Genomic DNA, 23,654 nt, shown 5'->3' on the forward strand with positions numbered 1-23,654 from the left:
TGGGGGAAATGGCACCACAGAGCAAAGGGCACCCAGAGGGAGGAGAAACCCCTGGATGTGATGTGGCTGAAGCCTCCACAAGGACCGGGCTATTCGGTGGCTGCCTTGGAAACCAAGCCCCAGCTCACCTGGCAGTACGGGCCCTGCCGACTGCCTGACACCTCCCAGGTGTTGAGCGGAACCTGCCGAGTTTAGGCCGCGGGTCAGTTCTGGCCAATTTACCTTCGAGAATGTGTCATTTCAGGTGCCCTCATTTCAGAAGTTGGGCATCGTCTACCTGGCCAAGCGAATCGCCGAAGCAGGAGAACTGCAAAGGGAGCGCTCCCCTGAGATCTTCTGAAGCATGCTGTTTTAAGCCTGCCTTTTAACCCCAGTCAATACTGGCCAATATACACACGCTCACCTTTGCATTAAGGCAGGCCTTCTGCGTACTGACCCACCCATGCTGTGCCCAGTTGCATCGGTGACACCAAATGGCTTCTTATCTTTCAGTCCCATGGACGCAACCCAGCACTAATTGAGCACTTACTGTGTGCCCAGCTCTTGACATGAGTTATCTTGTTTAACCCTCAGAGCGATCCTATAAGCAGCAAGCCATTGTTATTCTCATTTTTAAATTAAAGGAAAAAGAGAGCAGAGGACTTGCCTGGGTCACAAAGCTAACAGGGGCCAGCAGTCAGTACTGAGGTTTAAGCACATGTTGCCTGAATCCAGCTGCTGGTCTGTGAGCCCTGGGTGGGTGGGACGCAGCACACATGCCCCATGTCAGCAGCTCGTACACGGGCCGACTCACCATGCACCTTTGCCACGTGAGAGTCCTCGTCTGTCTCAGTAAAGCTGAGCTTGGTGGTTTGGGGCCTCATTTCCTCCTTCCTGGGCTCTTTTATTGAGGCTGCGGGCTCCAAAGGAAGGGGATACCCCAGGTAGGTGGAAAGGATGATGTTCCTTGGCAGCCTATGCAGATGACCCCTGTCACTGTAGGTGCTTTGTGTGTTGAAAGAATTATTTGAAACTTCGGGATGAGGCAAAGGGAGGGTGGCAAGTCCTCCCAGTGTCATCCTGGAGCCTCTGAGAATAGACCCACCTAATGGTCACGTACTGATCTGGGTCAGAGGTGGCATCTTTGTTCAGCTCACTGTTTCCTGCTGATTAAAGGCCTGGACTATGCAGTTACACATTAACTTGCAGATTTGTTTCCAGTGAAGATGCAAACTTTTCCTTTCTGCTGGAAAAATGACCCCAAGGTGATGGTGCTCTTGCCCTGCAGGTCGTTAACGACTTGTGTGTCTCCTCTAACCATGGTGTCCACTCGAGGAGACCTCCTCTGCTTCTCCTCGGTGATGGCCTCGCCCTCCTGCGGCTCCTCTCATTAAGGAGTCAAATAAATCCTTAACTCGGGTGTACTTTATATTCCCCTGAGAATCATGGGTTTAAGGTTTTGAAAAGTATACTTTGGCACTTGTGCTCATTCGCAGTGGGAAACAGCCACCTCCCATTGCCCTGCCCAGGAACCTCGTTTGTGCTTTGGTTTGATCCGCAGTTGGTTAGATACAAGCTCCTCGGGCAGAGCCGAGAGCCTACTAACAGGCTAACGGTCTTCGTTCCCTGTCGCTGTTCCAGGCATTTCTGACTTTGGCTTAGTGGTTTGTCTGAAAGCCAGTCTGTCCAGTTTAGGACCCGTGAGCCATGTATATGACGGGTTACATCACCTCCCGGCAATGAGAGACTGGATGTTTCTGTTAAGATTGGGGACCTGGAGAATGTGGTCAGGACTTGGAGAGCTGGACAAAGTTCTGCTAGCACAAAGCACACCATTTCCTTGGTTTGGGCTCTGCTCTGTGGTCACTGGGAGGACATGGCATCTGCTCAGCAGTCACCTGAGCAGTTTCAGGGAAAAGGTAGGGGAGGGGGCAGGGGGACATTATATTGGAGGGGGGGTGGCCTGGTGTCTGCATGGCGAGGAGGGGGTTTGGCCTATGATGTTCAAAGATCCACGCAGAGCTTCCTTGTGTCACACTGTAAACTCCCCGCCCTCAGAGAAGTAGCTTGATGGGCCTGAGAGCTGCATATCCTTGGGGTGTGGGGGCAGCAGAGGTCCGATAGGCCAAGCGTGCTAATGTTGGGTATATCCTAACATCGGAGAAGCTCAGACTAGGGACATCGGGACCCTCCTGACATGAGTTCCTTGAGGCAGAGACCCTATCCCCAGCTGAGCACATCATCCCAAGTCAGCAATTTGGAGTGAGACTGATTCAAATCTGGACCCTTCCACCTACAGCCTACCCGCCCTCTGACCATAAGCAAGTCTCTCCTGACTCCTGTTCCCTGACCTGTAACAGGGCACATACACGTGCCCCAGAGTGAGGCCTGTGTGCTTGCCTCACAAGCTATAAAGGAAGACTGGACAAGCTCGCGATGTGGCTGAGTGTGGGCATGGAGCCTGGCCCTGGCACGCCTCAGTGCCCAGACGCCACCTTAAGCATTGCCCTGTCTGGCTGGGTGCTGGGATGCACCTCTCCCTAGGAGGAACGACAGATTTCCTACCTAATACTCAAGTGTGAACAAGACTTGACAGGGCAGAAGTGGACCTGAAGCAGCCCCAGCACCCAGGGCACCTGAGGGTGAAGGTTCCCACCACGGTGACGAGTGGTGGGAGCCCAGGATGGCTGCTGTCCTCCCCACCTGCAGCCTGGTTGGTCCCGAGAGCCTTCTGGACTCTGGAGCATTTGAGACAGCCCCTGCCAGCGAGGAGGAGAGACAGGACCTCCGTCCAACACTTAATTCCCTGGGGTCAGCACAGGCTTCCAGGAACCTGGAGTCACCCTGCTTTCCCAAAGGCACAGTGGGGCAAGGAGGAAACTCTCTGCAGACTGGGCCTGCCCGGTGGAGCCGGCTTCTGAACAGGACTTGGCTGGCCAGGCCTCTCCCGGTGCCGACCCCCTCACTCTTCACATGGGCTCCAGAGCCCCAGGCTGCTCCACTCTGCCCCGTCTCTTTCAGGTCTCAGGTCAAATCTCACCTCTTCCATGAGCTTCCCCTCACCTGCAGATGAGAGATGGTCTCTCAGCCCCTGTTTGTCTCCTTCCTGTCATTTACCACGACCCACACGTGTCTGATATATTTGTTTTCCTCTTCACGCTCTCGTGTGTCTTCCTACTCTGCTGTGTGAGCATCCTGGGGACAGTGTCTCCATCACCTAGAACAGGGTCTGGCACATAGGAAGCACTCCAAAAATATCTGTGAGATGACTAGGTGGACAGAGAGCTGACAGGCAGGCCCCTGAAGTGCCCCGTCATTACCACCCACCCAAGTGGGCTATAGAAACCGCACTGGCCAGCTTGCTGGGTCTCTGCCTGGCTCTGACACCAATGCAAATTCTGCAGCCATGTCCAAGGCATGAGGGAGTCGAAGTCGACCAGACACTCTGTCCCAGGACTGCCTTGTGCATGTCTGTGAGTGTGAGTGGTCTCAGGAGGGTGGGGGAGTTCTGGGACCATTACCTGCAGCTCCTGGATGGCACTCCCCATGTGCCTACACACCACTGTTCACACACTGCTCTTCTAAAGGCACGTCCTCAGCTTTAGGTCTTTGAAAAGCCTGGCCGTGACCCAGGATATGGGCTGCAGCTTCCCAGTCGGTTTGTTTATATGATGGACAGCAAATACAGCCTGTAATCAAGCTGCGCCTGCTGATGGGTGGGCACCTGGGTACCTCTGTCTGCAGAAGTTGGGACCGTTGCTGTGCTGGGCTGGGGTTCACGGCTGGCAGCAGTGAGACCACCCGTGCTCGAGGTGGCTGGTTCTTGGCATGTGCGTGCCTTCTTGCGTTCATGTCCCACCATTTTTGCCCTGCGTTGGGCCTTGCTGAGTGTGCAGCCACCTTAGAGCCAAGAAATCACCTCACCGTGGCTTTCTGGTGGGGTGAGGTGAGGCAGAGGGGGTGTCGCCCTAGTCCTTTGCTGGGGGACCGAGGGCCTACAGGAAGAGACTGAGTCAGTACTGCCGACTGAGACCCAGGTGGGCACCTCCCAAGGCCGTGTAAGGGGCGGGAGTCTCCTCAAGAGTCAAACCGAGGACAAGTTCTCAGACAGAAGTCGTGCCCTGGGCTGACACACTTGCAGACAGTTAGTGTCCCAACGTGGAAAGCTAACGGGTTTCCTGTCTTGTACAATCCGGGGCACCTTCCCTGAGAGGGGAGCGTGCATTGGTTCACCCTGTGCCAAGGAGCCAGTTACTGAAGTGTCTGTGCTCCGGCATGGTCAGCGGTGAGGGCTGAGGGGAGAGGACCCCCTGTCTCTGTCTGCTCCTGCCACTGGGATTGCACGGACCTGACCTGGACCGTGGCTGCCCTCCACCACTGCCACCCACGCTGAGATGGCAATGCCAGGTCTGTGACGCTTGCATTGAGAATCCGTACCAGAATCAGAGCCTTTAGCATCAACAGGCACAAATGGACTTGTTTTTCCTGCCGCTGTAACTTTCACATAGCAATTCCCATTTGTGACCGTGTTCGGTAAATTTAATTAGTGTTGAAAAGCAGCTTATTTGGTACGATGATCAGTTTCTAACCCAGGTAAACAACTTTCTTGATGACTACAAATTAAACACATTATCTGTTTCATGCGCCCTGGTTGTCCTCATAAATACTGGAGGCAGTTGCTGGCGGTCTCACTTGGCTACCTTTCCCATTACTGTTTTATCATCATCCTGGTAGCAGTGGGAGATTTATCCTGTTTTAGTAACAAGGAGGAAGTGGTGACAAGGGGCTTGTTAATGAGGAAACCATGGCTGGTCCTCCGTGGTAGGCGGGATCCCAGACCCTCCCTGTGTACAGCATTCCCAGCTTGTCACGGGCCTGTTGTCTGCAGACGGGGAAGGGACAGGTGCAAGACGTTAAAGCTGCTTTTACTTAATTGCAAATAATTAGGATGCCATGGTTTACTGATGGCTGATTCATGTCAGAGAGAACCTGAATGTTCTTGACAACTTCCATGAGCCCTAGTGGGCACGTTTTCTTAACATGAAGACCTCAGTTACACCTGCAAGCTAATCAAATGTGGGCATCGGAGGCGCCACGGCCACACTGCTCTTCAGAGGCCTGCGCTATGACCCGGCATGCAGGTATTTCTGAGGAGAAAGGGCTGGAGAGAGGAGGTGCTTCCCTAGCCCAAAGTGAGCTGGCTTTCCTTTGCCTGCCCGGCCTGGAGTCGGTGGTCTTGGAAGCACATTCCTGCCCTGCCAGTCCAAGTTCCAGTCCCCCTGACCCCAGGAGGCACACCTCCAAGGACAGGTGTCTCCCCTTCATGCCCCCGTCCTTCCAGCGGCCTTCCTGCCCTATCCTTGGGGAGGCCAGGGAGACTCACCCCTCACAAACTGCTGCAGGCAGCACCCTCAGTACCCTCGCCGGCTCGGCCTCTGGCCTGGGAGTTGAGTGGTAGCACAATCAGAGCTAAGGAGATCGGTTTTTAAAACTGTTGTGTTTCTTAAAACCTGAGTGTACAGGGGGCCATGGGAGGACAAAGGCCCTGTACCTGTGGGGTCTCCTAAGGCCAGAGAGTGGGGCAGACATTATGGGCGGGAGGATGCAGAGAGGAGCACTCGGAGGAAATGGACCCCCAGGTGAGCCAGAGCAAAAGGGACCAGAAGCTCAGCCACTTTGGATCTGTGTTTTTTCCCACACAGGGCCATTAGTGGGTGCCCTTCCCATCGCACATGGAAGTTTATTAGAAAGGTGATAGACTGGCAGTGCTTTGTGTTGGGAAGGAAGCAAGTGCGGGTATTTTTAGAGCTGTGTTTCTTCTCGTAGCCACGAGTGCCTTCCAGGGTAGTAGCCCATTTTCCAGGAGAAGCAGACACACATGGTGGCAGAGCAGCCATCGACACATCGGGTGGGGGCCTCCTGCCTGGCGACCTTGCCGGGAAGATGTGCCCTGCGGCTGGTGGGTGCCACGGAGGCTTCACGGTGCTGCGTGAGCGGGGAGCTCGCGTAGCCGCTGAGCATCTGCACTTTTCCACTACTTGGAGATATTTCGACCTTCTAGTTTATTATGATTCAAGAAAAAGTCAATATTTCTTAGCTTGCCAAGGCTGGCGGAATTTAAATGAGTTATTGAATCAAGCAGTTAATCTACCGATAACTGATTCTTTTCCTTTCAAATCTATGATAATGAAAAGCAGACTTAACCAAAATCAAGAAAGGGAGGAGTCTTTTTTTTTTTTCCTTAGATATTTTAATCCCACGGGGTAGGAGCTGAGGCTGAAAGTTCAATCTTGAGTGCCAGGGCCTCTCTGTTTTGTCGCGTATTTTGAAGATTTAATTAAAACTTAAAAGCAAAGACTTCTGTGGCCATAAAATCTGCATTCATGTTTGAATCATTTGTATTTTGATATCCCTTTGTAATTCTCCACTTCCCATCTGCTGCCATTAATGCCACGTGGCAGTGCGCCAGCTTCCTGTGCTCAGTGACAGAGTGTGATGCTCGCAGTGGATGCTCGTTTGGCCTCTCACTACATAGACCCTTTCGGCATGAGCTGCTCTGCTCCCCACCGTGCCTGCTTTGCCATCTGCTCTCTGGGCACCGTGACCTGAGACCATCATGGGCATGTGTTGGGTGCAGGGACAGCCAGCCACAGGGCAGCTGCCGTTTCCAGGTCCTTAGCCTTCTGGCCCATGGCTGCAGCACTCTGCTAGACAGAAATGATGAGGCAGTGGAGAAAGGCTGCTGGTGCCACTGTGTTGGTGTGCGTCCTGGAGAACCCTATTATCCCCGGAGGAGAAGGTCAACCTCTGGCGCCCTGCCTTGACGACCCCTGCTGCCCCCATCCTGAACACTTAGAATGCCACTTTCTCGTTACTCTACACTTCCTCCATAGATTCCACAGTGGCTCTGCAGTGGCTCCACAGTGCCTGATGTATCAGACCAAAGTGCCTCTGCTTGGCTTTCTCAGCCTCCCTTACCCATCCACCCCTCACCCCCTGCAGGAAACTCCTCCTCACCCCAGGGTTCCTCCCCCAAGTGTGTGACGCTCCCTGCAGAGCAGTTATGGGGCCTTGACTCAAGCCTTCTGTGTCTCCTGGAAAGCCTTCCTTGTAGTCCCCATTTATTCCTCCCTCCCAGATGGTCAGGGCTCGTGCCAGAGATGTTTGGGGTGAGCCAGCCCTAAAAACTGAGCTCTACAGACAAAACACTGCTCGAGAGGGGCAGGGACTCTCTTGGGCACCCTGAGCCTCCAGGCCTCGGCCTCACAGGCAAATGGAGCCTCTGTTCACCACGACTTGCAAGAGCTACAGGGAAGCCCAGGACCCCACCCAAGTGCCTGAGCTGACCCTCTGTGTTTGTATGCCTGGCAGGGTTTCCCAGCCACGATCAGCCACCAGCCTCCTGTGGGAAGAAGCTGTGTGGCCGCGGCAGCAGGTGCACGCTCAGCAGGGAGACAGGGGAGCCCGAGTGCCGGTGCCTGGAGGCCTGCAGACCCAGCTACGTGCCCGTGTGCGGCTCCGACGGGAAGTTCTATGAAAACCACTGTGAGCTCCACCGCGCCGCTTGCCTGCGGCAGAAGAAGATCATTGTTGTCCACAGCAAGGACTGCTTCCTCAAAGGTAGGAAGTGGGCCTCGTGCCCCTGTGATCTGAGGCTTGGGGATGGTTCTCCTAATGCCCTTTGACCCCTGGCCCAGGTGGGCTGAGTGTACGGGTTTAAGTGTGAAGGCAGTAGAGGAGGAGGAAGGCTGCAGCCTTCACAACAGGACAGCAGTGGCATTTTGGAGATGCAGGTCTGTGCTGACCATCTGCCCTCAGAGAGAGGAATCCAGGGAGGCCTAGCTAAGTCCAGCAGGAGCCAGGCCACACAGCGATGCCCATGTCTCCCACACATCAGGTGGGCCCTGGGCAGGTGGCGGTAGGGCCTACGTGTACCTGTCTGACAGTCAGTTGCATGAATCTGGGGGCCACACTGCATATAGAATGTGGCCAAATGGTGCCAGCCCAGTGGGTCTCAGCATGGCAGGCTTTCAATCTCTGGTCTGGAGTGGTCACTGATGAGACAGCCCTCCATGCCTGGCCTGGCCTGGCCAGAGCAGCCCCGAGCAAGACAGGAAGACCCTGCATGGGCCAAAGGGTTCATGCTCGGTGCTGGGGTTGAGTCAGAGGAGAAGGGAGCGGCAGTTCCCACTGGAGGGTGACAGCCTCCAGGGCAGGGCCTATGGCTCTTCATGCACTGTCCATTCTCGGCACCTGGCAATGCCTTGCACTGAGCAGACACTCCATGACTCACAGGTGCAGGAAAATGTGAGCATTAACATGCAAATCCCCATGTTGATGTGGCCGGATGAATGGTGCATGCCACAGCCTATAGAAATATCTGTGATCCTGAAACCCAATGGCCACAGATGTAAGTTGAGAAATGTGAAAAAGCAGAAGCCACGTGTGGGCAGATGGGAGCATGGGGGACGTCACAGGTGGGAGAGCCCACATGGGACTGCATAAGGGTGGAGCAGAGGTGGGTAGGGAGGGGAAGAGAAGGCTTGAGACTGAGCCTACCAATGCCTGCAACACCGACAGCAAAGGTCTTCTGAGTAGCTGGAACTGCAGGGGAAGAGGGATCACTGTAACCGGTCCCAAGACCAGGACGGTGTGACGGGCACATTCTCGGCTGTGGAGCACAGGCCTGAGGCTCCTGCAGCCCCTGCCTGTGCCACCTGCCCTCCTATAAAGGGCAACTCTCCCACCCTCGCCTGGGGTCTGTGGCAGCAGGGAGCCCTGGAAAGTCAAGTTTGTCCTCAGATGGGAACAGTCTTGGATACTTTCATGGGTGTGCTTTGGCGCTAATGCTGAGGTGCTTCAGAAATCATGAGGCACATTATGGAAATGAGACTAAGATGAGCCCAGGAAGACTGTCCCTGGTCTGGGAGCGCTGCTGAGTTCCCATAGCTGCGAGCTCTGCAACACTTGACCAGTTGCTCCAGCCTTATTGGCTGTGTAGAATTTTACAGACTGATGCTCCATTCTGCAGTTCTCAATAGCCCCCAAATTGCTTTTTGCTGCCTCAGAGTAGGCACAGCCCCCTCACTGTCAGTTATCCAAACAGCATTTTTCATTTCATGTGAGGGGAAAACAGCCACCACAGAGCCTGGGGGGGGGTGGGGGCAGGGCAAGCAGATCAGGCTGGTTTTGTGCTGATGGACTCGAGCCACCGAATCCTTTGGATTTGTTGAGTTTTACAGATTTTGTAAATCCCCACGCAGGCGGTGTAACTGGACTCCTGTCCTGATGCTCCCTTTCAGTGTACACGGTACTGTAAGGTCACAGACAGGTCTGCCCCTTCCCAGCTGTGTGGCCTTGGGTGCGGGACTCCACCCCCTGGGGCCTTTCCTCAGCTGTGAAACGGGGCTGTCGGCCATGGCTACCCCCTCTGTGGAGAAAAGTGCATGAGACGCTGCACAGAAACTGCATAACATGTGCCAGGCATATTACAGGTGATGGTGTTAATGACACATGTGGTCATTGTGTATCTAATCCAGTATGGCCTCAGGCCTAGAGCAGTGACACCCATAACTGTGAAGGGTCCGCAGAGGCAGGGCTCGGGGAACATACCTGGGCCCAGGTGGCTCCGTGGTGGTTGGAAAGGGAGTGTGGAAGGCAGCCCGCTGCTGTCCTGGGGATGCCCTTTCTGCAGGCCCGGCCCGTGGGCCTGGGCCCCTGGAGAAGCCTCCCAGCCTTGGGCTCGGGTTCAGCCACTGTCCCTGGCAGGTGAGGGCAGGGGGCTGTCTTGGAAGAAAGGAGGGTGTAAAGGAAAACTTCCTGCAGTGCCAACCCAGGGTCGCAGTGGAATATTTAATGCCATCTTGAGCTCCTTGATGATTATTTGTCTTTTGTCCCAAATTTCCAGGGAGTTATTAATACAGGAAACTTAAAAACACCTTTTTTTTCCCCCATGCAAATAAAAATTCTAAAATCATCTTTATTCCATTCTATAGTCCTACCAGACTTTACAGAGAGAAGTTACGACTTCATTCCCTGGTGTTTTATCTGCCTCCAGAAGTCCTTACGGAAGAGGAGGGCGGGGTGTGCTGTGAGGGGGAGGGGCCCGCCTGAGCACTGTGTGGGGACACAGGGTCTCACCACACTGCAAGGGAAGACAGGCAGCCTTCTCAGTCCCATTTACAAGAAAACTTCTGGTGTCTTATTCTAGTCGCCATGGCAACGGGATGCTTGTGAACTCAGAATGAACTATCACATCATTTAGGGCCTATTAGCATGCGGGAAAATCAGAGCTGAACTTCACTGTTTCAGCTCCCTTTGCAGCCCAACAGCAGCTCCCTCAGGTCCCAAGAATGGTCTCTTGCCAAAAATCAGGCGTTCGGTGGGTTGTGGGATGTGGCATTCCATTCTTGTGGCAGAATTAGTCACAATCATCACTTAGCGCCAAATGCCACTAGAGAATATCAAGACAGTGGGTGAAATTCTCTGTAACTTTCACTTCTTAGAGCTTGTTTTAAGTTATCTTGTGACATGGGTTCCTATTTGTGTACTAGTTGGCACTTTTAAAATTATTTTTCCTACTCGGTTTTCAATTCACACTTTATCTCCTACGCTGTTCACAAAGACAAGATTGCCTTTCAGCAATCAACTCACCACGCCAGGGTTGTATTATTCCATCTGATACAATGTCATAGTTGGGCAGTTTTCCAAACAAACCATGAAATTATGCCAGAAAGGAGCCTGTTAGGGGTTCAGTTCTAAACGGACCTCAGGCTCCTCGTCCTGCAAGCTGTTTGTGGGTACACTCTGGCCCTTCGGAGGGGAGTCCCCAGGATCATGAAATTAGAGGAAATAATTCTCATTTCTGACAAAAAATTAACCATACTATTGGCTCACTAACAAATCTTCTTCAGTTAAGTGTTTCTAAACACAGGAATAAAAGCCCAGCCATTTCGTGCAGGTTAGCAGAGCAGCTAGACCACGCTGCCCAGGAGATTTTTTCCTTGTTGTTGTTACTTTGAGCCTTGTTGCTTTAGGAACATAAATTAAGCCTCATGCCTCCAAGGCACTCCCACACTTGCTGCAAGTCTTTTCTGCCCCCTTAGTGAAAGCTGCCCTCCTCTCCCAAGGGGAACTCAGCTTCCCAAGGTGCCAGAGATCCTGGCCAGGGCCCTGATGGAGGCCAGGGTCATGGGGGATGGGGTTTCACTCTGTGGGAGGGATCCCTCCGGCAGGGAGGTGCTGTGGGACAGGGGGCCCAGGCAGGCTCCAGGGCACCAGCTTCATCCGTCATGGGGCCATACCACACCTTACATATGATGTCAGCCCTCTGTGCCTCACCTACCTCATCTGTGAAATGGGAACAATAACTGTGCCCACCTCAAGGAGCAGTGCCCGGCACGCTTCTCTAAGCAGATCGACAGCACGCAGGTTGATGGTGATGTCGTTGCAAACGTCAGGGCTCATTCGAGGGACAGATACAAGAAGCTGAAAGACTCCTGCCTACCTGTGACAATGCTGTCTATTGACTGAGAGGTCTGGGGGGGGGTACTCAAGTGAGCAGCCAGAGGAGCGAAGAACGGGGGCCCTCGTATTTATTTAACAGGTGGCTGGAATCTGACCCCATAGGATCACATCTCAATCACCTTCTCTAGCTGCCTTGCCTTTGGAAAAGGAATGTAATGAGTCATCCAAGTTCACATAGCAAGTTAGTAGAGAAAGAAGAGGAAAACCAGGTACTGCTGGTCCCAAGTCTAGAGGAGGTTTCTGGAACGACCAAAAGGCTCTCAGAAACTGTCAGCTGAGCCTGTGGGAGGGACTGTCTGCCTGACATGGGCAGCGAGATGTCTAGGGAAGGAGCTGGAGGGGAGGCGTGCGGAAAGGCATCCTAGGTGCAGGCAGGAAGCAGCTGCAGACCCAGGGAAGAGCCGTTGGTTTGAGTTCAGGTCCCATGGAGGTGGTGTAGCTGGGGGCAAATGCAGGCAGCTGGGCGAGGGTGAGCTGAGAAAGGCCCGTCTGCCAGGCCGGGCAGTGTGACCGCAAGCCATCCTGGTATCACGTAAGCCCCTCCAGCTCTCCTATTTCCCAGACCTTGAGGCCCAGAGAGCAAGCACTAAGTCCCTTCTCCACGTCACAGTCAAAATCACCCACAGCTTTGGGGCTGCTTGTCCAGCAAGGTGTGTTCACAGCAGATGAAAGTCTTCCCACTCTCCCCCAGGAGGCTTCCTGGGGTGGAGAGCAAGCTCCGGGCTGTGGTGGCTGCTGGGGCGGGGCCTCTCTGCCCTCCAGGAACTTCTTCTGGAAACCTGGCTCAGTCACAGAACTCACGCGGCCTCCAGACAGGAACAGCAGGACACTCTCTGCCGCCTAAGGAAAGAGTAGGAAACTGCCCATCAGCCGGAGCCGCTGGAAGAGGCCAGGGACAGAGTGGCAGAGCCAGTGGAGGAGCCCTCCTTCAGCCTGGTGTGGCTTCTTAGCGCTGGCCTCCACCCGCCAAACCCCATTTCCTGTTTCCATTTTCTTCCATCTGTCCTTCCACATCCTGCCCAGTTGTCACCATGGCCCTCCCAGCCCTTGCAAAGGAATCCATCTGCACCCAGCTCCGTCCCCGGCCTTCACTTGGAGCCCCACGGAAGAGGGTCTGGTCATTTTCCACCAAGCTGCCGGCTTCATAGACATCAATGAATGTCCACTGGGGACCCAGGCTGTGCAGGACCTGAGGACCCCAGCATGACCTCGTGGGCATTGACAGGCCCACTCTCTGGGCCATCAGGTGGGGCTGCTCTAGCCAGAGACACCCCCAAGAGCTCCAGGACCTATGGGAATCTTCATGGCCCGTCTCCTGTCTTGCAGCCTCCCTGCAGGCTCAGCCAGCACCCCTGTGAACAGCTGCGCGCGCCCGAGCACAACAGCCCTCAGAGCTCCGTCATCCCTTTTATAGTGTCTGCTTCCAGGATCCAGAAGCACAACTTAAAACAAGCATTGTGTTCTTTGGATATTCCTCTAGGTTTCGTACACAAAATGTGTTGGTGTGAGCACCCTGCAAGCGTGGCAGAATGTTGTCAGTTCAGCACGCGTGACGCGCTTCACAGAACCTCTGTACTTGGGATGAATTAATTACACCCTAGTAATTAAAAATTGCTAATAAGTTATTGAGCTGAGAAAGTCTCACACTGCATTGATTTCGCTTATGAAAACAAGCCACAGCCTCAGAGGTCCAACGTTTCCTGCTCTCCCCTGGCACCTCCTCATCATCATCTCCACCCCTAGGCCGGCTGGACAGACAGTCTCGGGCTCTCTCCTCCTAGAGCTCTGTCCCAGCACCCCTCCTTGTCCCATTTCATCTCTGCCCTGCCCTTCTCTCTCAAGTGCCCAAAACAGCACCTGCCCTAGCTGCCTCCACTTCCCCAACTCCCTCCGAACACTGCCCCCAAGGGTCTGTGGCTGGCTCCTGTCCCCAGTGAGATCATGGTCTCCTCCCAATGCCAAGTCCAGGTGGCACTTGCCAAGCCTGGTCTTGCTGCACCCCTCCCACAGTGGCATCTGTCAGCCTTCCAGCAGCCCCTCCCACTGCTTCCACTGGCTCTTCACAGGCCCCTCCTTCCCCAGGAGCTTTGTTCTTATTTATTTATTTTATTAACGTATAGTTGGCATACAGTATTCCATTAGTTTCAGGTGTACAACATGGTGGTTTGACATTTGTATGCCTTATGGAGTGATCACCACACTAAGTCTAGTAACTACCTATCACCATGCAAAGTTATGACAGTATTATTGACTGCACTCCCAGTACCATACACGGCATCTCTGTGGCTTATTTACTGCATATATGGAAGTTTGTACTTCTGAAGCCCCTGTACCTTTCCCACCACTCCCCTCACTCCTTCAGGCAATCATTAGTTCTCTGCTTCTATGAGTCTGTTTTTGTTTGTTCGTTTTTTATTCCGCCTACAAATGAAATCATACAGCATTTGTCTTTCTCTGACTTTACTACTCACAGTAGCTTTGTACACATGGATTTTCCCAGGGGTCCTCCTTGGCTTGCTTCTCTTTCCATTCCCTCCCTTCCTCATGGGTCCAGCCGTGGCTCACATGCAAATAAGACCCACCTGTATCTTCACCCCTGACCGCTCTTCTATGTCTCCAGCTGCCTGCCTAGACCCACCCCCAAAGGCCCATGGGCACCTCACATTGAGTGTGTCCCAAAGGAACTCATCATCTCACTGTTCCCTCTGCCCTGGAATCTTTCCTTCTTCACACAGCATCTGTCGAGACAGCAGCAACCCCACTACCTACCCCCCAAGAAACTGTCATCTTCCTAGCTGCCTCTGACAGCTAAGCCCCTCCTCCAAAACCCTGACCTCTCTGTGGCCCTGAGCTGTCCTCCAACTCTGGTCAGACAGTTCTCCAAACCCGCCTTCCATACGGCTTTGAGTGAACTTGCCGAGACGTGACTTTGACCATGGTACTCCCCTACTTGAAGCCTTCCGTCTATTCATTCAGCAGACATGTATCTCCTCTGAGTCAGGTCTGTTCTGGCCACTGGGGATACAGCAGTGTGCAGAACAGACAGGCCCCCTGCCCTCGGGACATGCACCGTCTCCTGGGAGAGACAGCAAATGAGATGCAGCGTGTTAGGTGGTAACAGATGCCATGAAGAGAAACAAAGTGGGAAAGGGACTAGTGAGAGATACTGCTGCTGCTTTTCTTTCTTTCTTTCTTTCTTTCTTTCTTTCTTTCTTTCTTTCTTTTTTTTTTGCTTTAATTTTTTTTATTTTTAATTACAGTTTACATTCAATATTATTCTGTATTTGTTTTAGTTGTACAGCATAGTGGTTAGGCAATCATGTGCTTTACTGAGTGGTCCCCCTCAATATTTCAAGTACTCACCTGACTCCATACATACATATTATAACATCATCTCTGACTATTCTGTAACTACCAATCTGTATTTCTTAATCCTTTTACCTTTTGAACCTACCCCTACAGCCCTCTCCTCTATCACTCAGCAGTCTATTCTCTGTATCTATGAGTCTGTTTCTATTTTGTTTGCTTGATTTTTGTTCCTTAGATTCCACATGTAAGTGAAATCCTATGGTATTTGTCTTTCTCTGTCAGATGTATTTCACTTAGCATAATGCCCTTGAGGTTCATTCATGTTGTAGCAAAAGGTAAGGTGTCATTCTTTTTTATGGCATAGTAGAATTCCACTTTATAGATATACCACAGCTTTTTTATCCCCCTGTATATTGATGGGCCAGGAGAGCTCTTCTAATAGAAGTGACATTTGAGCAAAGACCTGAAGGAGATTGGAAGGTTAGAGAGTGAAGCAGCTATGTATCTAGGAGAAGAGCAGAAGGAATTGCAGGTACAAAAACCCTGCAGTGAGAGCTTGCCTGGCATGTTTGGGGATCAACAAGGAGGCCAGAGCAAGGAAGGGAGGAGAGTTCCAAGAGGAAGTCAGAGGGCTGTTGGAATAGCTCATCCACATAGTCTTGTCAGCCAGTAAAAGCCAAAACTCTTAGCCACTATGCTATATTGTCTTTTAATTATTATACAACGCCCGCCAAGGGATGGCCTGGAGGAGACATCCCCTTCTCCACCCCCTGAGGAGCTGTGAGGGTCTGCCATGGCTGCAGGAGAAGACCTGTCCAGGAGTTCATGGCCAAGCCTACCAGGGACTTCCCGAGGGGACTTCCTCCCTGAGCCCCAAGCTGACCAAGGTGCTATCAGAACGTCTACCAAGAGAAGGGTCCCCCTTCTGTTATAAGTTCTGATCAGTTTGCCCCTGGGGACATGTGATTTATCTTTCTACACCTAGCTCAATGGAGATGCTCTGCTCATTGTCAGATGAATGCACAGAAGGATGATTGTGTATGAAATAGGATAGATGCAGTCCCTCTGAGGTCCCCAAGTGAGAGCTTGGGAGCCCCACTTAGAGACCCTCCATCAGAGGGTCCTAGCAACATCGGTGGTAGGTTCATAAGGAGGACCCTGCTCAAGGGACATGGTGGATTCTCTGTGGTGGGGGTCTATCGAGTGTGTTGAGGGAAAATGAGGAAGAAGAGGGACAGAAGGAGGCAGTGGAGGGGTGGCCTGCCCCCAGGAGGCTGAAAAAGAAGGCCCTGCATGGAGACAAGGCGGAGGGGCGCCCTTGGCTCAGACTGCTGAGAACCATTTAGTGGAGCCCATGGCCAACACTTGGGAGGCTTTGGGTGATGGTCAGGAGTCAAGTGTTTAATTACTGGAGCAAGAAGTTGATTTGGGACTTCTTTAAGGTTCTCCCCTCCTGCACCTTCAATTAAGATCAAGGTTCCCAAGTAGCAGCCACTAAATGACACTGCATATTGAATCTCTGTGCTCAAGCAGTTTACCTAATTATCTGTGTGACAAATTCAGCAGCTGTCAGACCAGCCACAACCCAAATATGCTGGCTTTGGGTCCCTGCCTCAAAGCGATTTCTGCTTAGTAACAGGCTGACAGAAAGGACTCACGTATTCTTTCGTACATGTGGAATCCCTTTGAGGTTTTCCTGTTGCCTGGTGGTGATTTGAGGAGCTGATTTGAGGACAGTGGGTGCAGGAGCTGACCAGAGGCCTGGAGGACCACCTGTCCTCCGGTCACGACCCCACCTTTCTTCACCCCAGGCCCCTGCAGAGAGCGGGGCTGCCTGGCCTCTGCCTGCTTTTTTGAACAGTGAAGCACTGTGTTTTGAATGCTCTTTTTTTTTCCCCCTGCAAATGAAGGGAGGAATACTTACCACTGTGTCAAATTCATGGAAATTAATCAAGGGAGTTGGGGGTGCAGCCCCACCAGTGACCCAGAAAGAGGTTGGTGGCTGCCGCCCTCCACCAGCAGTGTCTGCGTGGGTTAACAGCCCCTGCAAGAGCAGGTTTGCGAAACACACAGGTAACGAGACCACACCAAACAGTCCCACACTGGGCCCATGGAGTTGAGCACTCAGCCCGGAGACCCAAGCAACAGGGCTTTCAGGAAGCCGAGACCCAGCCCTCTGCAGCGGCCTGGGCCCTGGGAATCCCCCGTGTTCCTTATTGTGGGTGAACTTGTGCCCAGTCTTGTGCCGGTTGCCACAGAGGACCCAGCCAGGACTCGGAGCGTTCCTGAAGCTAATGAGGGAGACGGCTCCACCGCCACCAGGTGCGGGCTCCGGTCCCCGGAGCCCTGGCCTCTGCCTTCCTGCTCGTTGCGCTCACTTCTGCTTTGATGCATGTTGATCACTCATTAATGAAGGTAATTGGAGTGAAACTACTTTCAAAAAGCTCTTCCAAATGCAAGCAGTAAAATCACTTTGTTGGCAAGTAATTAAAATCTCCAAAGGCAGTGAACTCCGTCCACTGACTATAAGCAGCAGGGCTGAGTGATGCGTTTCTCTTTGCAGCTGGAAGGAAGGGCTCACCCATTGAGCTGGCAAGGCTCTCTGTTTACTTGTCCTCCTGAGGGGTCTTTGGTTTCCGGTCCACCCACTGCTTGTCTTTCAGTCCATGCCCACCCACGCTGATTGGCTGACATGCTACCCACAGGCCAGGTCCCCAGTGGTCCAGCAAGTGCCTATGTGAGCCCTTACCTGCCCCACTGCCTCACTCTGCCAGGATGAATTCTCTGATCTCTCTCTCTCTCTCTCTCTCTCTCTCTCTCTCTCTCTCTCTCTCTCTCTCTCTCTCTCTCTCCCTCTCTCTCTCTCTTCCTCCCATGCCTTCCCTCCCTCCCTCCCTCTCTGGTGGCTGACCCAGTGACTCATGTTTCCATTAAAATATAATAAATCCAATGTCTTTTATATGGTGTGGCAGAGGCCTTTGCTTACACCCAGCTCTTCGTGAGCCCTCATAGCTGATATCTTAAACTTCTCCCCATCTCAGCCTGTCCACTGATGTCAGGAACCCTAGGTGAGAGGCGCCTGAGGGCATGCGAGCTCTGATAGCCGAACCTTTCCTGATGAGCACAGTGGTCAGGGAGGGAACTGAGAAGGGTCATTGCAAAGCTGCAGAAGAATAAAGACACCAGAGTGAGGAAGAGGTTTCAAAAGGAAACACCTAGGAACAACAGGGTGGCATGGGCGTGGTGGGGAAAGATCAGCAACCTGTTGTCCCAATTACTTAGAAAGTGAGCTTATTAGCTCTTCTCCCCCCACCCCAAACTGTTGACTTTCAAGGGGGTCTGTCGCTCAACTGTTTGGCCACAAGTGCTGGTTGCAGGGAAGTCATGACCACAGAGCCCATCTACAGTTTTGTTTTTGTTTTTTTATTTTTTTAAATTCTATAACTTATTTAATTTGATTTTTTTAAATATGCTTTATTGATTATGCTATTACAGTTGTCGCAATTTCTTTTCCCTTTGTTCCCCTCTACCCAGTGACCTCCCTCCCTCCAGTTGTCCCCCCCTTAGTCCATGCCCATTGGTTGTGCATGTAGTTCTTCTCAACATCTTCCTCTCTACTCCACTCCCTCCTACCATGCTTCTTAATTCCTGTACCATCTTTCTCCCTTTGCCCCTTCCCCCTCCCTGCTGACCTCCCTCCAAAATGTTCCCCATACCTATAACTCTTCTCCCACTCTTGTCACCTACTTAGTCTGCCTTTGTTTCGATTCCCTAGCTTCTGTTGTTGGTTGTTCTGATACAGTTTTCATTTTAATGTTCATAGTTTTGATCCTCTTTCTCCTAAACAAGTCCCTTTAACATTTCATATAACAGTGGTTTGGATCTGATGAACTCCTTCAGTTTTACTTTGTCCTGGAAGCACTTTCTCTGCCCTTCTATTCTGAATGACAGCTTCGCTGGATAGAGTAATCGTGGTTGTAGGTTTTTGCTTTTCATTACTTTGAATATTTCTTGCCAGTCCCTTCTTGCTTTCAGAGTTTCTTTTGAGAAATCAGCTGATAGTCTTATTGGGACCCCTTTGTGTGTAATTCTCTTCTTCTCTCTTGCTGCTTTTAAGATTCTCTCTTTACCCTTAATTTTTGATATTTTGATTATAATGTGTCTTGGTGTGGTTCTCCCTGGGTCCAGTTTTGTTGGAACTCTCTGTGCTTCCTGGACCTGTGAGTCTATTTCCTTCCCCAAGTTAGGGAAGTTCTGCTTCATTATTTTTTCACATAATTTTTCCATTTCTAGCTCTTCTTCTTCACCTTCTGACAACCCTATGACTTGGATGTTGGCCCACTTTATAGCTGTCTGATAAGTTTCTGAGCCTCTCCTCATTTTCCTCACTTTTCGTTTTTTCTTTCTGCGCTGGTTGACTATTTGTTCCTTCCCTATGTTCCGATTTGTTGATTTGATCCCTGGTTTTCTTTCCCTCACCACTAGTTTTGTATGTGTTTTTGTTCATTTCAGCAGAACTAGCCTTCATTCCTTCCCTGTCTTGTTTAAGATCTGCTGTTAGGTCTGTAAGCATTTTTATAACCAAAGCTCTGAACTGAGCCTCAGAAAGATTTTCTATCTGCTGCTTAGATTAGATATTTGCTGTCTGGTTAGCTGCATCACTGGGATCTCTATCATGATCTGTGCCATCCTGATCATTTTGTGTTTACCTTTGCTTCCTGGTCGGGGCTGTCACACCTCCTACACTATAGGGGGTGGAGCCCCGTGCACTCATCACAACTGGGTGATCTGCCTCACCACACTGTGGCATTTTATGTGGGGGGTGGGGGTCCAAGATGGATTCCTGCCATTAACTCTCCACTGAGAGACTGGGAGCCTCCTCCTCCATCCCCACCCCTGCCAGGCCTCATAGTCCAAGGCAATGGAGGTCTGCCTTCCCCAGCTTTGGAATTGCAGGCTGACGGGTCTGGTCTGCAGTTGGGGGTGCTCCCCAGGCACTTCTCACCTCCCCTTAAATACAGGTGTCTGTGCTTACCGCTGTCCTGCCTCCGTTGCTGCAAAGCTTGAACTCTCCTCCCTGGCTTCGCCCCTCCTACCTGTCCAGACGAGCACCAGTTCTTTATAACTTCATACATTGGACTTCCATTTATTGTCTGGTACTTCTGGTTATTTCTGGTTTTGCGGTAGTTGTATTCCTTCTTAGTTGTGGAGGGAGACAGAGCATGTCAGTCTAGGCCTCCATCTTGGCCAGAAGTCTCCTGTTCCCATATGCAGTTTTGAGGTGATAAGATTATGACCCAAGAATTCCACTCTCATCGAATGGTGACCCAGATGTAGGGACAACAGAAAGGATTCTCTGGTGGGCAGGGGCTCAGATAATTTCGACTCATGTGTTCTTGGCTAGAAAAAATACTGTAAGATGCATCCCCCCCAACAATCCAGAGAGACAGGTCAGAGAACTGGAGCAAGATGAGGCCGTGGAGCTCATGGCCTGGATGTGAGCACAGGGACATGTGAAGCTCTCCAGACAGTTGTTTGCAATATCGTTACCCAAAACAGCAAAGGGTGAAATTCAATGCAGTTTATTTCCTCAACTGACCTGTGGGAGTGTCAACAGATCCTGCATAATTCTTCATGAGATGTGTTAAAAAGCATACATCAATCCGCCCACCTCAGTAATTTTTATTACCTCCACCCTTATTGTCCAGCGTGGACCCAGTGCTGATACCCAAACAAATGTCCTGGCTGTACCCAGCCACACCTGGGACTCTTTGCCTGCCTTTGCTGCTGTGTGCAGACCGAGGATCACCATGGACTGAAGAGACCTATCCTAAGGATGGGGCCTGCTGTGTCTTTGTCATGGTGCCTAGTGTGTGCCCTCAGGAAGCATGCTAGGCTGTTACTGAAGTAGAAGAAAACTCCCACGTGTCCTAGCATGTCCTTTCTGAGCAACAATGCTCTTGCTAATGGGCACATATGAGTGTACCAGCGACGTGGCTGGGCAAGTTTGGAGGACCTGGACTGTTGATACTAAGTTCCAGTCAGAAATATGTGGTCAATCAACAAGCAAAGAATGCATAATAGCTGAGCCCTCTTGCAAAAACAGAACCAAACAAATAAAAAAACACCAAGAAGCAAAAGATCTGGCCTCTTGGAAGCTGGAGGTAGAGATTAGACCCTTGAGACACACAGAGGCCACCATGGGGTAAAGCCACCCACAGCAGAAAACAGGATGGCCCTCAGAGTGGGGTCAACATGGTAATGGCCACCATTCACTGATGTCTGCCAAGTGCCCAGCCCATGCCTTATGCTTTATGGGCATTATCTCATGTAATTGGCTCCCAAGTGGCATTTGATATAGCGCCAAAGAGAGGCCAAATACCTTGCTCATTTGCTGAGCTGGTAAATCACAGCATGAGTACTGGGACCTGCTTTCCTTTCTGCCTACATACCAGTGACCATTCCATCTGTTAGGAAACACTTTCCTAGGGGAAGAGAACTTGACCTTGGAGAATGGGTGGGACTTGAATGACCAGGCACTGGGGGCAAAGGGCAGTGGCTGAAGGGGATACTTCATCAGCTTTGCTAAGTGCTACCAACATCATTTCTTCCTCCTCCACTCAAACTTGCCGCTGGTGACTTACCAGACAACATTGGCCTAAAAATGATCTTTCCCTAATGAGACATGGGTAGAACATAGAGGTTTCCACAGACAATAATCATTGTCCCATTCCAATAATTTAAAATTTTATTTATTTATTTATTTTTAGAGAAAGGGGAAGGGAGGGAGAAAGAGAGGGAGAGAAACATCAATGTCTCAGAGAAACAGGGATCGGTTGCCTCTCGCATGTCTTGACTGTGGACCTGGCCCACAACCTAGGCATGTGCCCTGACCAGGAATCAAACTGGTGACCTTTCAGTTTGCAGGACGATGCCCAACCCACTGAGCCACACCAGTCAGGGCCCATTCCAGTCATTTTGATGAAATGAACCTGATTCACACATGTTCTGTCTTTAAATCCCAGTGACCATCTCCATGTGGCTGTGTGCCGTGGCCATAGAGATGATGAGCATGTCGCAAAAACCTGGAAGTGCTCACTCCCTGGCAAGTGAGACACAGAGCGGGTGGGCTTTCTTCACAGGGGAAGGGAGACCCTCCCACCATGTCCCAATGGCTTCGTTCCATCTCTCCACTTCTGCCCCCCACCTTGCCAAATTTTAGGAGCATGAAGATCTTGTTTGCATGCCAGGCTTGTCTCAGTGAACACACTCCTGACAGTTTTAAAGGAACAAACCTTTCATTTTAAAAAGTTTGTGACTCTCAGGCCAAACAGTTGAGTGTCGGGAAGACTGGATGAGAAAGGAGATCTATAGAAGGGAGAGGCAAAGCCCCACCCCTGGGAAACATGGCCTCCCTCTCTTGTGAAAGGCCAGCAGGAGCCCGCGTGCTAACTTAGAGAAACAACTTGGCCACGTGCGCATCTACAGGCTGGGGATGAAACAACTCAAAGCAGAGGCCCCTCCAGGCTTCCTTTGGGTTCAACTCTACAGGAACTCATTTGGCTGTGATTCTAATTACCAAGATTTGCAGCTAATGATTGTGATTTTATATTTCTCACTCTTTTTAAGAGACCAGAGAGTGGATGAAAATGGAGAGCAGGGAAATAACTAACATCCAAAGCCCGTACTATGTGCCAGGCCCAGCGCTGGGTACTTCCACTCATCACCCCACCCCAGCCCTCAGGATGAGGACCATTATTATCCCCACTGGGCAGGGGAGGAAACCAAGGCTTAGAGAGGCTTAGTGTCCTGGCCAAGACCACACAGCTGGTGATGGGGAGAGCTGCAATTCAAACTTCCATCTACCTAACTTCTTGATTTAAAATTTTAAATGTTGTCTTTGCTCCAACTGCTCTGCCACATCCATTATACCCATAATGATTTTTATAATTAATTTAACAAAAACAAGCCTTGGAAACCATCCAGCTTTTAGAGCATGCAGTGATTCTCGTTCAGCGACTTGGCAGACTATGCCTGTGTTCATACTTCAGTCCTGAAGGAAACCTCTTTGCGTGTGGAGCTGACGGTCACCTGGCTGTTAGCCACACTTGACTCATCAAAAGAATGGTGATGTTTTTTGAAAACATTTGTCCCTCTATGGTCCTTGCTGCTTCTACTGTGCATGCCTTCTGTGCATGTGATGATTGTAATAGCTGCAAAGAAGGGAGAACTCCCGGTGAGCACGGTGCAGGCTGTCCTTGGGTCAGGATTGACTGGGAACTGCACGGGCTCGCCCAAAGGAGCCAGTAGACAGCGTGGGTTTGGGGCTGGGCCTGCTACCAGTGGACTCTGCCTCCCCATGCAGCCCCAGGCTGGGTTCTGGGGGGGCCAGGAGACTTTGGGATGGCCTGAGATGGCAGCCATAGAGAAGGGGTTCTAAGCAGGTGTGATTGGGGAAAGGGCTTCTTTAGGCAACATCACACAGGGGCACAGGAGCCACACTGAGGTGGGCCCTGCACATCATCCTACCTGTTTTTCCCTCTTCCTGGGGCAAGTGAAGTGATGGTCCTGTGCTCAAAATCATGTGAACCAGCGTCACTCTTATGTTTCAGGATTTGTTAGGAAAAGTCTGTAACCTTATATCTGGGCCATTCATGACTTAGCAGGGTTCAACAGCTCAGCATTTCATTTATTCACCAAACACTGGTGGGGACCAGCTGTGTGCCAGGCATGATTTAAGAGCTGGGGACTCAAGAGGAGATGATGTGGCCCCTGCCCTTGGGGAGCTTGTAGTGGAGGTACATGTAAACCAAGGTGGTGAGCACATGACAGAGCGTGTC

At 51.5% G+C, this 23,654-nt stretch overlaps 1 long non-coding RNA gene across 1 annotated transcript in view; it reads left to right on the forward strand.

Moving 5' to 3' along the window:
- LOC150000803 (uncharacterized) overlaps positions 1-10,026 on the forward strand; it is a 139,145-nt gene extending 129,119 nt beyond the window's left edge. Inside the window, exons 2-3 of the long non-coding RNA XR_016513553.1 lie at positions 7,351-7,599; positions 9,975-10,026. This is a non-coding gene — a long non-coding RNA (uncharacterized LOC150000803). The remainder of the gene's footprint in view (positions 1-7,350; positions 7,600-9,974) is intronic.
- Positions 10,027-23,654: the final 13,628 nt, after the last annotated feature.

The sequence above is a fragment of the Furipterus horrens genome, unplaced genomic scaffold (genome assembly GCF_987537825.1).
Source record: "Furipterus horrens unplaced genomic scaffold, mFurHor1.1.pri manual_scaffold_10, whole genome shotgun sequence".
NCBI classification, from domain to species: domain Eukaryota; kingdom Metazoa; phylum Chordata; class Mammalia; order Chiroptera; family Furipteridae; genus Furipterus; species Furipterus horrens.